Source organism: Schistocerca americana, chromosome 1 (assembly GCF_021461395.2).
Source record: "Schistocerca americana isolate TAMUIC-IGC-003095 chromosome 1, iqSchAmer2.1, whole genome shotgun sequence".
In the NCBI taxonomy this organism is placed as follows: Eukaryota; Metazoa; Arthropoda; class Insecta; order Orthoptera; family Acrididae; genus Schistocerca; species Schistocerca americana.
The window spans coordinates 498,900,589-498,917,625 of NC_060119.1; the positions used below are offsets into that span (position 1 = coordinate 498,900,589).

Here is a 17,037-nt window from a genome sequence, read left to right on the forward strand (position 1 = left end):
GTTACTTTGGTAACTGATAGTGCTTGAGACTCAGCAGTTTCTGTAGTTATTTACAATGGTGTCACTGTAGTTTCCTTACGACACAATTTTACTGTAAGGGCAAGCAAACCGTTCACCTTGTTTACCGTTGAAAAATATTACTATCTACAATGCAAAAACCGATGTCATCTGTTTTTATAGCTCAGATGATAGTCATCTTAATTCATGATAGCAATGATGAAACTTCGTGTTGATCGCTAGCCTTGTATTTCTGTTTCACCATTGGACATCATGCGACGTAGCCCTGCGCCATAAAATACAAGCCGTATACAAAACACGTAGGAGGTGTTCGTAACAGCACTCACGGCCTGATAGCAGTAGTCAACCGTCACAGTATAAACTTGCGTTGTGGGTCCATGCTGATCCAGGACCGCTCAACAACCGTCAATCTCACGAGAGTCTTCGAAATTGTGTCCATGATGTGCACCTCTCCCACGAAGAGGTCGTAAATTTGCTCAAGAAATATGAGATTAGGTGACCTAATGAGCCACTCAAGCACTCGCATGTACTTTGACTGGTTCTTACACAGCTGTGACAGTTCTAGAGCGGAGGAGTGATGCACTCTCCTGCTGCAGTTAGACTGGAGCATAGGTCTCTGTACAGGTCACCAGTGATTGGCCCCATTTCATCCCACGAAAACATTAGCTAAACTAGAATACTTCCACCTCCGAATGGTTTCCAGTGGTCCCTCTTTCGACAGTCCAAAATGACCGAGCTGTGCACCCTTGCTACTCTCTCTTAGGGATGGGCTGTACTGGAAAATCATAGATTCTGATTTGGATTTCATCATCGACGACTAAACATTGATGGCTGGTGATCGACCTCTGAACATCGAGGCTGGTAATCGACCTCTGAACATCGATGATTTTAACATTTACAACAATAATCGGCGTTATATAGCCCACAACCTTTTGTCTACAAAATGTAAAAATAACATTTTTGAGAGCAGTTTTCCCTTCAGTCTGTTTAGTTGTTGACAGAGTTCCGATGAAGTGATTCCGTAGTTCTAAGGGATAAATTTGTTTTTTGGGTAGGTTCCGTCTTGAGCAAACAATATTTTCTTTTTTGGCAAGACACGTTTCGCTGAAGTTACAGCATTATCGGTGTTTGATTTTCCCTTCCGTTCACCAACAGGACAATTGATCTTTACTTGCTGCACATACAGAATTTCAGATTTCAAGAAAAGTATTCACAGACATAAAAGCAGATGCAATTTTTTATTTGTACTTTGTTAACACATGCTGTTGTTTTTGTGGTTTTTTGTGTTTGGCATTGTAGCATTCTGATTTTCACGGTTTGCCATCAGCAACCATGGAGAGCTTAGCGGAGGAAATTATTTACTTTGAAAACTACGACTGGGAAAGTTTTCAGGTTTCCCCATTTTCTTCAGTGCGAAACTGCACTTATAAACATGAACTGTGTGAAATGTAGAAACTTGACAAATTTAGTAGAAACATATTGCGCGACGAACTCAGTCACACACATATACACACACACACACACACACACACACACACACACAATCACAAATTCACGTACATTAAAATAATTTGAACCATAACGTTCCTTGTCATAAATTTCAATATGAATGATTTCCTACATTAATCTATCTATAGTTATAGATGAAGAAATGTGATAGAAAAGAACTACAAAGCAAAATGCAGAAAGCCACTGAAACCACGGCATGTGTTAACAAGGCAAACATATCAAAAATATTTGTGTTGCTTTCAAATTTGTTAGATTCTCTTCTTAAAAACTGAAATTCTATATCTACAGATAGAAAAGAGCAATTTTTCTTTTATTTAACTGAAAGAAAATAAAACCGCCCTGAGGCTGCTGTAACTTCAGAGAAAATGCGTAGGTAAGAAAAAGAAGAAAATTGTGTTCGCTCAAGGCGGCATTTACCCAAAAACCCAAACATTTGTAGGCAAACTCGAACATAAGTGTGAGCTTCAACCTGACGATACAGAAAGCGATCTCTCAAACTGAGCGGTGATGGTAGGTCTGTGTCCGTTAGAGTTCGCAAAATATTCTTTTATTGTGCTATTTTATGATGTTCACTCAATAAATAAAACTTGGTTTCTCGCTTTTCCTGTAATGTATCACCATGTTGCTCATCTTTAGTGACAGTTGTTTCAACAGCTGCTAGCAAATCTTCGTAAGTGTAATCTTGTAAGCGTATTTCATTGAATATAGAGCCGGTTAGGAAGCAAGGTACTGCGCTAGCTCACTGTCTGGCAGTCGGCTTCTACTGCTCGATCTTGCGAGACTTGGCGCGTGCTGTGCTGCTGTCCACCAGCGCGGCCGTGAGGCTCTGGCCAGTGAGTCATTTGCGTTGCAGATGACTGAGCCAGCTACCGGATCCGTCTGTGCGCGCTTCAAGGATGCGCGGCAGAGTCTACACCTGGGTATCCTTCGCATCGCTGCTCTTCACAATCCTGTTCAGCTCTGCATTTTACACTTAACTTTACCGCTTTTGTTAGAAGATTCATGGCAACAAAACATGAATTTAGTGTAGAAGCGATTAAATCTGAAATAACCATATTAATGACATCAGTAACATGGCGACCGTGACTTTTTCCAAATTTATTTCAGACGGGAGCGAAACCACTAAATTTTGTCAGCTTGAAACCCTCGTGTTCCTCTTCCTTGAACTAAATTGAACACATAAAATAAATGATTTCAGCAAAACAACTCGAAGAGATTCCCCTCTACCACAAAAATTTTGACCCAAGAATAGTTTATTAACACTTCAGATAATTGTTTAGTTAAAATATTCAGCAGTAGGAAGTGCTTTCATTGCTCAGTGGAAAAAAGGGAGCTTGACGAATATTTCAATGAATCCAAGATCATAGTTGTATTTTGTATCTTCCTATCATGATTCATAAGTGTAAGAGTGACCTCCCTCGTTGGCAGATTACGTGCAGTGAGATAGTACAACCTCATTTTCGAAGGCAAACGTCTTATCCACAAAATGAATATGTTTATCAGTCACATCCAAAACGGTTTGTAACTGCATGAAGACTAGAAGACTCGCTAACATTGACTTACCTTGCTGAAAATAAAAGCAAGCAACGAATTCAAATTACTGCTTCATGGCAGATCTTTTTTTACTAGTAAGTTTTCCGAAGGCGGAATGTACGTAATGTGTTGTTCTCAGATCAAATACTGTCTCAAGTAAAAATATGGAGCCACTTATAAACAGTTCAAAAATCGTACAAACTTGATACGAGACGAAAATAAATCGAAATTGCTTTAGAGAAATTCCTGTTTCTTGATAAGTAACGCAATAAGCAGTGGCAAACAATAAAATTACATTTGTCTTATGAGGCATAACGTGGTGCATAATTAAACGGTACATGCGAATCAAATCAATTGGAAACTCGATACCCTACAGAATACTCTGAAAATTGTAGAATAGTGAGAAGGTAACGAATGATAATCTTACGGATATACAACAAATACCGACAGTGTTACGCGAGCAGGAAATAAGACCTTTGTCTCTGAACAATGGAAGTAAAGTCTGAACATGGCTGAAGGTACACTATGTGATCAAAAGTATCCGGACACCCCCAAAAACATACGTTTTTCATATTAGGTGCATTGTCCTGCCATCTATTGCCAGGTACTCCATATCAACGACCTCAATAGCCATTAGACATCGTGAGACAACAGAATGAGGCGCTCCACGGATCTGACGGACTTCGAACGTGGGCAGATGATTGTGTCACTTGTGTCATACGTCTGTACGCGAGATTTCCACACTCGTAAGCATCCCTAGGTCCACTGTTTCCGATGTGATAGCGAGGTGGACACGTGAAGCACACGTACAGCACAAAAGTAAACAGGCTGAGCTCGTCTGTTGAGTGACACAGACCGCCGACTGTTGAAGAGCATCGTAACGTGTAATAGGCAGAAATCTAGCCATACCATCACACAGGAATTCCAGACTGCATCAGGATCCACTGCAAGTACTGTGAAAGTTAGGCGGGAGGTGAGAGAACTTGGATTTCATGTTCGAGCGGCTGCTCATAAGCCACACATCACGTCGGTAAAAGCCAAACGACGCCTCTCTTGGTGTAGGGATCGTAAACATTGGACGATTGGACAGTTGAAAAACGTTGTGTGGAGTAACGAATCACGGTACACAATGTGGCGATCCGATGGCAGCGTGTGGGTATCGCGAATGGCCGGTGAACGTCGTCTGCCAACATGTTTAGTGCCAACAGTAAAATTCGAGGCGGTGGTGTTATGGTGTGGTCGTGTTTTTCATGCACCCCTTGTTGTTTTGCATGGCACTATCACAGCACAGGGCTACATTGATGTTTTGAGCACAATTTGTTTCCCACTGTTGAAGAGCGATTCGGGGATGGCGATCTCATCTTTCAACACCATCGAGCACCTGTTCATAATATACGGCCTGTGGCGGAGTGGTTACACGACAGTAACATCCCTGTAATCGATTGGACTGCACAGATTCATGACCTGAATCCTACAGAACACCGTTGGGATATTTTGGAACACCGACTTCGTGCCAGGACTCACCGACTGACATCGACACCACTTCTCAGTGCAGCACTCCGTGAAGAATGGGCTGCCATTCCGCAAGAAACCTTCCAGCACGTGATTGAACGTATGCCTGCGAGAGTGGAAGCTGTCATCGAGGCTAAGGGTGGGCCAACACCATATTGAATTCTAGCATTACCGATGGAGGGCGCCACGAACTTGTGAGTCATTTTCAGCCATGTGTCCGGATACTTTTGATCACATAGTGTACATCTGTAACCCCGAAAGCGTTTCAAACAAAATATTAGGCCCCAGGCTTGCTAGCATAGCCACGACCCCGCCGTAATTCTTGTAGTTTACAGCAACATGGGTGTGGCCTTCGGAACGTACCCTCAACTAAGTACACAGTGTCCACAAGCCAGTCCCGAAATGCGTGAAGGTCCGGCACGACCGCCAACATGAAATGCCGAGTGCAGCAAACAGAACGCAGAAAGCAGAATGCACGCTTCGACCGAACTCTGCCACAGTGGCACCTGATTGTTCAGCCAACTTTTTTTATTCAAAGTGTGGCTACGGATATACTTTCACTTCGTCAGCCGGAGACTGTATTACGCTTAGAAGTCGAGAACTCTGGTACAGAACGTTTATGCAGTAGCTTAGCAATTCACAACTCACTTAGGAACGAATAACTAGAAAGGCGACTTTTCAACATGGCTTTCAAGCTCCTCATTTGGAATGGGGTCCAACCGTAACGAAAACTGGTGAAATTCAGGGAAAGTACACGAAGAAATATGTATTTTAGGGCAAAGGAGCAGACACATTTAAAGACTATAAGATGTGCAGCAGATGTTCGGCAATATATACGATGATAAGAAACAGTCCGAAAAGGTTGTAAGGGCATTGTAGAGTAGACTGGGCTGAGAAATAATTGTTAGTGATACGTGGCACTCTTGGCGCCAGTCGCTTCACTGTTTTTGTTGTGGATTGGCAAGACAGCCAACCCACTATGAGAGGAAGCCGAAAGGCACGCGTTTTAGCTCACGCAGGCTGGCGTGAGGTGTGGAACAGCTCAAGGAAATGAGACTAACAAAAAACGTACGTAGCTGGTGGAATACTTAACTTTAATCCATAATTGGTGAACATCGCTCTTGACGGTACATGTTTTACAGCATCAATAGTAACTGTAATGGCGCCTTGCTAGGTCGTAGCAAATGACGTAGCTGAAGGCTATGCTAACTATCGTCTCGGGAAATGAGAGCGTATTTTGTCAGTGAACCATCGCTAGCAAAGTCGGCTGTACAACCGGGGCGAGTGCTAGGAAGTCTCTCTAGACCTGCCGTGTGGCGGCGCTCGGCCTGCAATCACTGATAGTGGCGACACGCGGGTCCGGCGTATACTAACGGACCGCGGCCGATTTAAAGGCTACCACCTAGCAAGTGTGGTGTCTGGCGGTGACACCACAGTTTTCATTTAAGATCTCTGCGATCGACTCTGTACCGCGTGGCCGCGCTTCTCCTCTTTGGTCGCTTTTCGGCTATTTAAGCGCACGGCGCTGTGGGGAGAGGACTGGTTTTGGTTGGCTGGTGTGCAGTCTGGTTGTCGGCGGTCGCTCTTTGCGTATGCTCTGCCTCTTTCTGTCACGTGGGCAATAGGGCCGCGGACGGAGATGTGCGTGCGCTCGGGAATGTGTACTAAGTCTAGTGAGAGGGCGATGGTCTCGTCTGTGCTGCTAAACGATGTGAAACTGTGAAAAGTGGCTTTGGAATGTATCCGCCTGCAACCGGATGCGCCACAGAGTCAAACTGTGGGAATTATTCAGTTTCTTAAAGTCCTGTTGTATATATGTATGCTGAATTTAGTGCTGTTTGCAGTTAACGCCTCTCCCAGTGCTTGGACGCCCATGTCATCTGTTTCGTGTTGATCACTGATGCACAACAGTAGTTACCTGTGTGAAAAAGGTTGTCTGTTTTGAACGTACTTGAGATTCTGGCAAGGAGTGTATATCTAAGGGCGTGTCTGTGCATTCCGAGATAACCACAGGTTCGATTTTCTGGCACTTCCTTCTGCCTTTTGCTATTAAGTGTAATCTACCTACAGTGGCATTCTTTGGTAAAATTAAGAGATTTGTGACATGGTTTTTCTTCTTGTGTGTAATTATTATTTACGATTATAGGACAGAATATGTGTTCCGGTTTCTACACTTTCTGCAATGTTCTCATGGTAAATTTTCATGTATCGTGGTTTCTGTGCAAAGGGAGTGTGAACTGTTGTTGTGTTACTCTGGATACTGCCCAGATGCTGTGTGGTTTTATGTTGTTGTTTCAGTGGTATAATCAGCGGTGCGCGTCGTCCGTTGCGGCTGGTCAATTAACTGGGGGACAGGCCTTGGTGGAGGCCAGTCTGAATTTTAATCGAGAGCACGGTCGATGTGTTTATCACTAGACTCCAGTTCTTCGGTGAATCTAAGTTGAATATTTTATTATTTGTTCCTGGTAATGTCGAGGCTGTAAGTAGGCTGTTAAGGTTTTTATGTTGGTAACGCCATGTAGCGCTCTATATAAAAATCACTGACAGTGGTAGGTGCATTCTTAGGCTGTTAAAGTTTTTATGTTGGTAACGCCATGTAGCGCTCTATATAAAAATCACTGACAGTGGTAGGTGCATTCTGTGGCTGGTTTGCATTGTTGGAATTTGCTATTGTAGTGTTGGGCAGTTGGCTGGTAACAGCGCATAGCGTTGCGCAATTGGAGGTGAGTCGCCAGCAGTGGTGGATGTGGGGAGAGAGATGGCGGAGTTTTGAGAGCGGATGATCTGGACTTGTGTCCATCAGAGACAGTAAATTGTAAGACTGGATGTCATGAGAGGATATATATTATGACTTTTGAACACTTTAAGGTAAATACATTGTTTGTTCTCTATCAAAATCTTTCATTTGCTAACTATTCCTATCAGTAGTTAGTGCCTCCAGTAGTTAGAATCTTTTATGTAGCTGGTAGTATTGGCGCCCGCTGTATTGCAGTAGTTCGAATAACGAAGATTTTTGTGAGGTAAGTGATTCATGAAAGGTATAGGTTATTGTTAGTCACAGCCATTCTTTTGTAGGGATTATTGAAAGTGAGATTGCGTTGCGCTAAAAGCATTGTGTGTCAGTTTAGTGATGATCAGAATAAGTAAAGAGAGAAATGTCTGAGTACGTTCAGTTTTGCTCAGCTGTTTGAAAATCAAATAACGTAAGGGGTTTATCAGCACAGTAATTCAATAATTTTCCTAAGGAGACGTTTCAAGGCGTCCGTCTTTCCTTCTTCACCGCTCCTTTCAGCTTTCATTCAGGCTCCACCAGAGTTGTAGTTTCCGCGCACCTCTGATGTGCCATTACTTGTGACTGAAATTTTGTAATACCTGATCAGATTCCTTTCATCGTGCTGGGTTTTTAAAATCTTATTCAGAAAGAGAAATTGTGAGTTGCTTCTGCTGTCATATCTTAAAAGGTGTCCTGCTTCTGTACGAGTTTTCTCAGTAAAATATTTGTATCGTTCTTAAAATTTATGTAAACAGGGTTTTAAAACTATTTATCGTTTGGGGTGGGCTTTAACGGCCATAGACATTTTGTCTGTTTGGTTATGTTTCAAATTCTAGGCAATTATGTATATTGTTCTGGGATAGCAGCAGCTTGCTGTTGTCATGAAATTGTTAAATTAAAATCTGTTGGACACTACAAACCAGAGTTGGTCTTTGATTAGTAGTTATTGCCTTGTCTGTATTGAGTTGAAGTATCCTTGAGCGTGTGTCCCACGTTACAGTTAGGGGAAAAATTTCGGCAAGTTGTGCCGCTTCCGAATTAGCTAGCATTGAAGTTAGACTGTTTCTGACCACTCTATAGTAAGACGAACCACAGACAACTAAACAAAGTCGTTCCCTGCAGGTCCTCGTGTAGCTCTTCTTACCGCGACTGCACCGTTGCGCTAGTAGTGCAGAAGTTAAAAAATAACGTGCCGTAAGAGACTATTATTCCGAACTGGGATCCCTCTGGCCCAATGCTAGCTATCGACTGGCGCGGCTTAAAAGAACTAGGTTCTACATTTTTAAGGGTCCACTCTCTCCTTTCATGCAGCAATAAAAGATGAGTAAGGAAATTTACAATAACGGATAGCGAGGGGCACGCCGCCATCAAATGACCGACCGTATGCTGCCCGCGGGCCGTGGTCAGTGTGTTCCTGCTCTACAGTGATGATTGGTACATGAAATGTACCGAAAACGCAAAGCGTCTGCGTTTTCGCCATTAGGTGGTAGTAAATCTTTGGATGTGTCATACTGAGGATGAATTCACAACAGAATCGCTCATAAGTGGGAATAGATGTGTCTTAATAGATCGGAATTTCTTAGCTCGGTGGATCAGTGGTAGCCGGCATGATAGCTCAGCGTGTACGGTGAGAGGGTTAGCTGACCTCTGTAATAAAAACCTAAATGAATGGATCAACGACGAACTTCAACGTGTGTCATGGGACATTAATTCTTTCACTTCTGGAAAAGTTCATTGTTGTGAAAAATGCCGAGTTTTACCTTACTTCGGAATCCACGTTAAACTGTAGTTCCATCTATAACTGGCTATGTAAATCAGTTCAAAGGTTGGTGGAAGGTAGCGGCATACCACCTCCAACAGGACCATGCCCAGTAAAGCACTTTGGCGTTCAGGGCCGATTCTAGAAGTCGGTCAAGGAGCGGGGGTGGAGGTAACGAGCTAATGGGGGGGGGGGCATGCGGCAAGGAGGGGGGGGGGGGGGGAGCTAAGGGGGGGATTGGGTATGGGGGAATGGAATATCGCTTAACAAAAGGAGAGGTGGGGTCCTCCACCGGCAAATTGGTAAATTTGGTATTTCTTAGAGTATTTTTTGGTAGCTGTTTTGGCGTTCAGGGTAAAAAATGTGTATTAATAAATAATAAGACGCCAATTTTAAGTTAAATGATACGTATTGGTTTAGATAATAAGCTATTTGCCGCTCTTATTCTTTTGTTAAAATGTGTCTGAAATTCATTGCAACCTATATTCGTACATAATTATAAAAAAAAATGATTGAATCTGTTGGAGCAATATAGTCGCTGGGTTCTGAAGTTATTTTATCCAGTGTAATATGATACTCGATTGGGGGGGGGGGGGCTATAGCCCCCATAGGCCCCCACCCCCCGCCCCCACCTTGCCTCCTGCCCTGGTGGCGTTCGAAACGATCTTCGGATTGATGAATACTTTACTTAATGCATTGAAATGTACAAAGTATCAGCTTGTCAGCGTGATGCAGCTTGCTTTCAAAAGACTTTAATAAGGGCGCGGTAAGCAGAGCACTGTACAGCAGTATGGTTGGTTCAGAGGAAACTCACTGTGCTAACGAAAAGCGCAGAGTGACCGACCTCGTCTGATAGAACGGTGAAGAGAGATTAGTCAATCCACGCTCCCTTGTTACCTTCTTCTTTTGCTTCCTTAGGACCCTTCAGGATCACGTGTGGCTTGCTTTGTACGTCTTATTTCGTCCCAATACCTCTTCATTCTCTCTCTTCTTCTGTTTCTTTCTTCTTCTGTTAAGACAATCTTGATTTTGGTGTCCGGCCATCTGTGACCATCCACCAACCTTTTATATTTCTTCCTGTCCTGTACCACTAGCTGCCGATTCCTTTCTTTTATTCCTACAGCCTTCCAGTCATCTCTGACTTCCTTCACCCAGTTGTTTCCCGTATGACATGTTACATTCCATACCTTCTTAGTTCACCCCTCCTCGTCCATCCACATGATGTGCCCACCAAATCGTAACCTCCTCTTCTGTATCTCGCTCGATATGGGTTCAATATTTTCATACAGTTCATGTCGTGTTCTGTGTATCCTGATATCCCCATATTTTTTGGTGTCCCATATGTATCTCAAAATTTTCCGCTCCTCCTCCTCCAACTGTACACAAGCTCTCTTGCCGAATGTGATCGTCTCTGATGCATACAGAGCAGAATTTCTTACAGTTGCTGTCTAGTATCGCAATTTGGCATTCCCTGGCAGATTTTTCTTGCCCTGTGTTGTTTTCAATGCATACCGAAGCTTCTGCAAAAGATGTGCCCTGTCTACTGCGTCACTGTTGCTCTGTATGCCGCTGGTTATCTTTCTCCCCTAAATAACGAAAACTGTTGACTTTCTCAACTACTTGACCAGCTATCTTCCCGTCAGATTCAGTGTTCAATGTCTTGGTCTTCTTATATGCAATGTTCAGTGCGACCTTTTCTGCTGTTTCGGCTAGATTTTTTAGTGCTGTCTTTGCCTTTTCTTCTGTCTCATTTACGAGTGCCATGTCATCTTCGAGTTCCATGCAGCCCACTGTAGCATTATGTTTGATCTTGTACCCTATTTGCACACCTTTGATCTTCATGTTACTATTTAGTTGTCTCCACTGTCTCACTACTTCGTCTAAAACCAGGTTAAATAATGCTGGTGACAGTCCATCCCCTTGCTGGACTCCTGTTTTTATTTCGAAGCTGCCTGACAGCGTACTGCGATGCCTGATCCTGGCAGTAGTGTCGCTTAACGTTTCCACAAATGTCACTATTGTCTTTTTTCGTTTCCTGTGTCTGTGTTCTATAATCCTTTTTATTCCAAATATCTGTTCTGTACAGTTCCTCCCTTTTTTTAAAGCCACACTGGTACTCTCCTGTTGTAGGCCCCAGTTGTTCTTCAACTCTGTTCGCCAAGATTCTCGACAAAACCTTGTACGCTTTGTTTAAGAGAGAGATGCCCCTGTAGTCATCCAGTACTTTCTTGTCCCCTTTCTTGTGTAGTGGTATTATAATGGCTTCTTTCCAGCCTATGGGTATTTTCTTATTTCTCCAGAGATCCATTATTATATTGTACTTCTTTGTACTTCAGGCACACCCCACTTGATCTCTTCAGCACAGATACCATCATTACCTGATGCCTTGTTGTTTTTGAGGTTTTTAATTGCCTCTGCTACTTCTGCCCTGGTGGGTGCATTGTCTAGACTATCCTGATTTTCGTCCCTAGAACGTAAGTGTGCCCACTTTACTGTCGGTGCTTCTGCATTCAGAAAATCCCTAAAATACCTAGCCGTTTCCTCGCACACGTATTCCTCGCCAATTTTTAGTGTGTCATCTTGTCCTATTATGAAGGTTTCTTTTGCCTCGAAACCTTCAATTCTTCTCTTCATTTCTCTGAAAAAGACTTGTGATTTGTGTTTCTTGAATGCTTTGTTTGCTTCTTAAAGTTTCTCATTCCATGTACGTCTTGTGGCGAAATAAATAATAAGTTAAATTTATTGATTTTTTGAAAAGAGAAAAAATTATGGATATGGAACTTTAACTTCAGAATTTTTGAAAGGGTTTTTTACGGACTTTATTGACCGGCTTGAATGCGGACAAATTCAGTCCTGCGTGAAATTTGCCTGTAATATAATTTACAATTCCGATTAATTACATTTTTGAATTCTACGTCAGTGTTGATTTAATCGGAGTTCTCACCTTTGACGTAGAATTAGTCCTTCTGACACAATATTAATTCATTAGTTGCCATCGATGTTCTTCTCTTTGTTGACCGTGTGTGTCTTCCTAAGTCAGCATCGGTTTACTTCACGAAGACTGTGGAAACCAAGGAATACAATGCTACGTCGCTTTAAATAATGCTCGTAAAACTTTGATACTTCTCACTATTTTCTATTCACAAGACAATAAGACTTGCTCTGCTAATCGCACAAACCATAAATACCAACAAGATGGCTGCCTTTACGCACACACCAAAAATTACGTCCATCCCCTACAAGGTAACAACAGAAAGTGTATCTTAACTCCTCCTTGGAGTATGAAACAAAAGAGAATCCAATATGAACATCACAGAGATTATATTCTACATCCCTCTCAATTTAATCTTTGGCGCAGGCTTTAAAGTATTGTATGTCTCTGCGTCGGAATGTGTCATTACAGTCTCTTGGTATTTCTGATCGTTTTGCTAGCTTTACCTACCAAATGGTTCAAATGGCTCTGAGCACTATGGGACTTAACATCTGTGGTCATCAGTCCCCTAGAACTTAGAACTACTTAAACCTAACTAACCTAAGGACATCACACACATCCATGCCCGAGGCAGGATTCGAACCTGCGACCGTAGCAGTCGCGCGGTTCCGGACTGCGCGCCTAGAACCGCTAGACCACCGCGGCCGGCCTTTACCTACCTACATATGTTTTCCCTCTTTGGAAGTTGACGTTAAAATCATGTTTGCTGACAACAACTACCACAGAAACCGGTGGAGTTTATATAACAGATAGCTGCTACAGTGTCACAAAATTACTAGGAAAAAGTAGGGACTGATCTCGACTTCATATCGGACTACCGTTATCTGATTAATATCACACATGAAGAGCGTTATTTCATCAAAGCGTGGTGAATTTTCATTTCTTTTCTTGCATTGCTCATCATTTTATGTGTTGTGGTTTTAAAAAAATAGAAGGTTTTGACACTGACTGAATAAACTGTGTGTTTTTAGTCATCAAGCAACAGAATCGTTTGAAATTTATCCGTCTTCTGTTTTTCGTACACTTTGCTATTAGTGTAGAATATTATTTCTAGCACCACTGATTAAGAGAACAGTTACATGGGGAAAGGTAGTGTCCACTCACTTGCGTTCTTCTTGAAGATTGCCTAAAATCCTGGCAAAAGAGTCACGGCCTTAGGAAAGGAGGGCGCTTGGCACAGGAGCGTGTGGCAATTACAGGTGAGCATCGCCTGCCGACAGCCCACCAGACGGGCCGCATTCGCGACGCACCTTCACTTCCGCGCCGTTTGTTCGATGCCTTCCTTTCGCTGGATGTCTGAAGACTGCGCAATCAGCGACATCTGACAGCCGTGTAATTGGCACGAAAAATACACAGCAGGCTCGTCTCCTCCTTACTCCCTTTCTCTGCAGTGAGCGCAACTTCGTCCTGACGAAATCAGTGGGATGAATCTCATAAGTCGTTAACGTACTTCAAATCTAATAGTGACATGGTGTTTCAAAACGTCCCTCTGCTCTCAATTTCATGAAGTTCCCTTACAGTGCTTTATAAATCCTTGTATTTTGTACATCTTATCAGTTTTCTTTTATTATTTATTTTCGTCTGGAATTTAGATGGGACGTATTACTTCTTAGGAGTTGTAGCCATATTTTCTTTATGACTCAGTGACTTTTTCGGCACTACACAATGGAGAGAAAGCAAGAAAATGTTTCTCAGAGAGACCATTTGCTCTTGAGTCTGCTGTCGCGGGAGTGCAGTACAGAAATATAACCTGTTCCTAGCATCCACATTCTAATAACATTCAAAATTACTTTTTTGCAATTGTTTCACGTTGGAAACAAAATCCATACAGCCGCTGAGATGGCTCACAACTGTTCTTAACACACCACTCAATAACCGCACCTAAAAGCACTAAAAACAATCAACTCTCGAAAATACTAACACAGAACATCAGTGATCAGCACCGGGAAACACCCAACAATGCTCAGCATAAACACACAAAACTCACCAACAGCACTAAAAAATACTAAGAAAAGAAAAAAACACACAAAACAAGGAACAAAAGAGCTTGCCAACAACACTCAACAAAAACTCGTCAACAACCTTAAAAATACGTAACAAATATTCAACAAAAACGCTCAAAATCACTCAACCACATCCAAAAAGAACTTTGAACAGTTTCACGCACACACAGTCAAACAAGCGCGCACGCTTTCGCGTGCTTGTGGAGAACTGCATATTATATCACATCCTATATATTTTTGTGTTGAAGGTTTATTCAAATTTCGTCTCTTATGATCTCGTCACCAGCGGGATGTTAAACTATAAACTTTATCGCAAATGCACAAAAAAAACGTGTAGTATTTCCGAGGAATTATCAGCTTTCACTGGTCTTGCAGTGTCATAACGAACTACATGCATCAAAAAAGTTTTGCATCACCTCGCTTCCGAGAGTTCCGGAACCTGTACAGAAAGTTGGAATAGAGATCAACATAAACATCATTTCCGCCCTTTTTATTGCTCATGAAAACCACACATTGCATCTTGAACCACCATACAGCGAGACCTTCAGAGCTGGTGGTCCAGATTGGTGTACACACCGGTACCTCTAATACCCAGTAGCACGTCCTCTTTCGTTGATGAATACCTGTGTTCGTCGTCGCATACTATCGACAAGTTCATCAAGGCACTGTTGGTCCAGATTGCTCCACTCCTTAACGGCGATTCGGTGTAGATCCCTCAGAGTGGTTGGTGGGTCACGTCATTCACAAACAGTCCTGTTCAATCTATCCCAGGCATGTTCGATAGGGTTCATGTCTGGAGAACATGCTGTGCTGACCACTCTAGTCGAGCGATGTCGTTATCCCGAAGGAAGTCATTCATAAGATGTGCACGATGGGGGCGCGAATTTTCGTCCATGAAGACGGATGCCTCGCCAATATGCTGCCGATATGGTTGCACTGTCGATCGGAGGATGGCATTCATGCATCGTGCAGCCGTTGCGGCGCCTTCCATGACCACCAGCGGCGTACGTCGGTCTCACATAATGCCACCCGAAAACAACAAGGAACCTCCACCTAGCTGCACTCGCTGGACAATGTGTCTAAGGCGTTCAGCCTGACCGGGTTGCCTCCAAACACGTCTCCTACGATTGTCTGGTTGAAGCATATGCGACACTCATCGGTGAAGAGAACGTGATGCCAATCCTGAGCGATCCATTCGGCATGTTGTTTGCCTGGCCCATCTGCACTGCGCTGCATGGTGTCGTGGTTGCAAAGTTGGACCCCGCCGTGGACGTCGGGAGCGAAGTTGCGCATCATGCAGTCTACTGCGCATAGTTTGAGTCGTAACACGACGTCCTGTGGCTGCACGAAAATCGTTATTCAAGATGGTGTCGTAGCTGTAAGGGTTCCTCAGAGCCATAAGCCATAGGTAGCGGTCATCCACTGCAGTCGTAGCCCTCGGGCGGCCTGAGCGAGGCATGTCATCGACAGTTCCTGTCTCTCTGTATCTCCTCCATGTCCGAACAACATCGCTTTGGTTCACTCTGAGACGCTCCTTGTTGAGAGCCCTTCGTAGCACAAAGTAACAATGCGGACGCGATCGAACCGCGGCATGGTTGAACTGCAGACAACACGAGCCGTGTACCTCCTTCCTGGTGGACTGACTGGAACTGATCGATTGTCGGACCCCCTCCATCTAATAGGCGCTGCTCATGTATGGTTGTTTACATCTTTGGTCGGGTTTAGTGACATCTCTGAACAGTCAAAGGGACTTTATCTGTGATACAATATCCACAGTTAACGTCTATCTTCCTCAGTTCTGGGAATCGGGGTGATGCAAAACTTTCTTTGATGTGTGTATTTGTGCAGAGATTAACCGCAGAATCCGATAATGTACGTGGTGATTGTAAGATGATATTCAAACATTCAATACATATAGAACATTTCATCAACAACAAACATAATGGTGTATTCGGCAACTTCCTGCAACCAGAATGAACTTGCCATTTCCGCTATCACAATTCTTCAGTTTATGTCCGACTTTTGCACTAAAATCTCCCATGATGATATTTTTACGAGATTTCTGCAGGCTAGCTGTTTGAATTCTGAATCACAGGGCGTGTCTTTATTTTTTGCAGAAACAGGAGAGAACAATTAGTTGGCGTCATGCAAAAGTCACAAACTGCATCACTTTTTTTTTTTTTTTTTTTTTTTTTGTGCCAAACGCCTCCGGATTATGCTTTATTCTTGTGCATGTATTCCAGTCTGAACACTTGGTTCTTGAGTCACCAGCTCCTTTAATATTATATACCACTACCCAAAATATAGCGATCAAAGGTACAGGAATGAACTTTTGCACACACATACGAGCATAAACTTGTTCGTGACTCTTAGTAATTTACCCAGTACCTCGCCCAGTGATCGTTTTCTTTCCAAAAGAACCATAGCGACATTGGTTTTAAGAGATTTACGGAAGCCGCCGTAAACATGTCAGAATGGCGAGAAGGGGATTGAGATCACGTACAGGGCGGCGAAATCTGCTGCAGGCAACTTCTCTACTTATATATACTAAGATGGTATCTGTTCTTACGGACATGTCCGAAAGAACAGATACCATCGGTGACCATACAGCTCGTTAGAATGAAATTACAATGAAATGAACACCCTTAGCTGCTTACAGGCGTTGACATACGTCAACGGGGACAGACGAAAATGTGTGCCCCGACCAGGACTCGAACCCGGGATCTCTGGCTTACATGGCAGACGCTCTATCCATCTGAGCCACCGAGGACACAGAGGATAGCGCGACTGCAGGGATTTATCTCTGGCACGCCTCCCGCGAAACAACAGATACCATATATATATATATATATATATATATATATATATATATATATATATATATATCTGTTGTTTCGCGGGAGGCGTGCCAGAGATAAATCCCTGCAGTCGCGCTATC

General features: G+C 43.1%; 1 protein-coding gene across 1 annotated transcript in view; it reads right to left on the minus strand.

The window, feature by feature from the left end:
- Window positions 1–17,037, minus strand: part of LOC124567300 (uronyl 2-sulfotransferase-like) — a 191,964-nt gene that overhangs the window by 93,974 nt on the left and 80,953 nt on the right. The gene's annotated exons all lie outside the window — the stretch shown is intronic.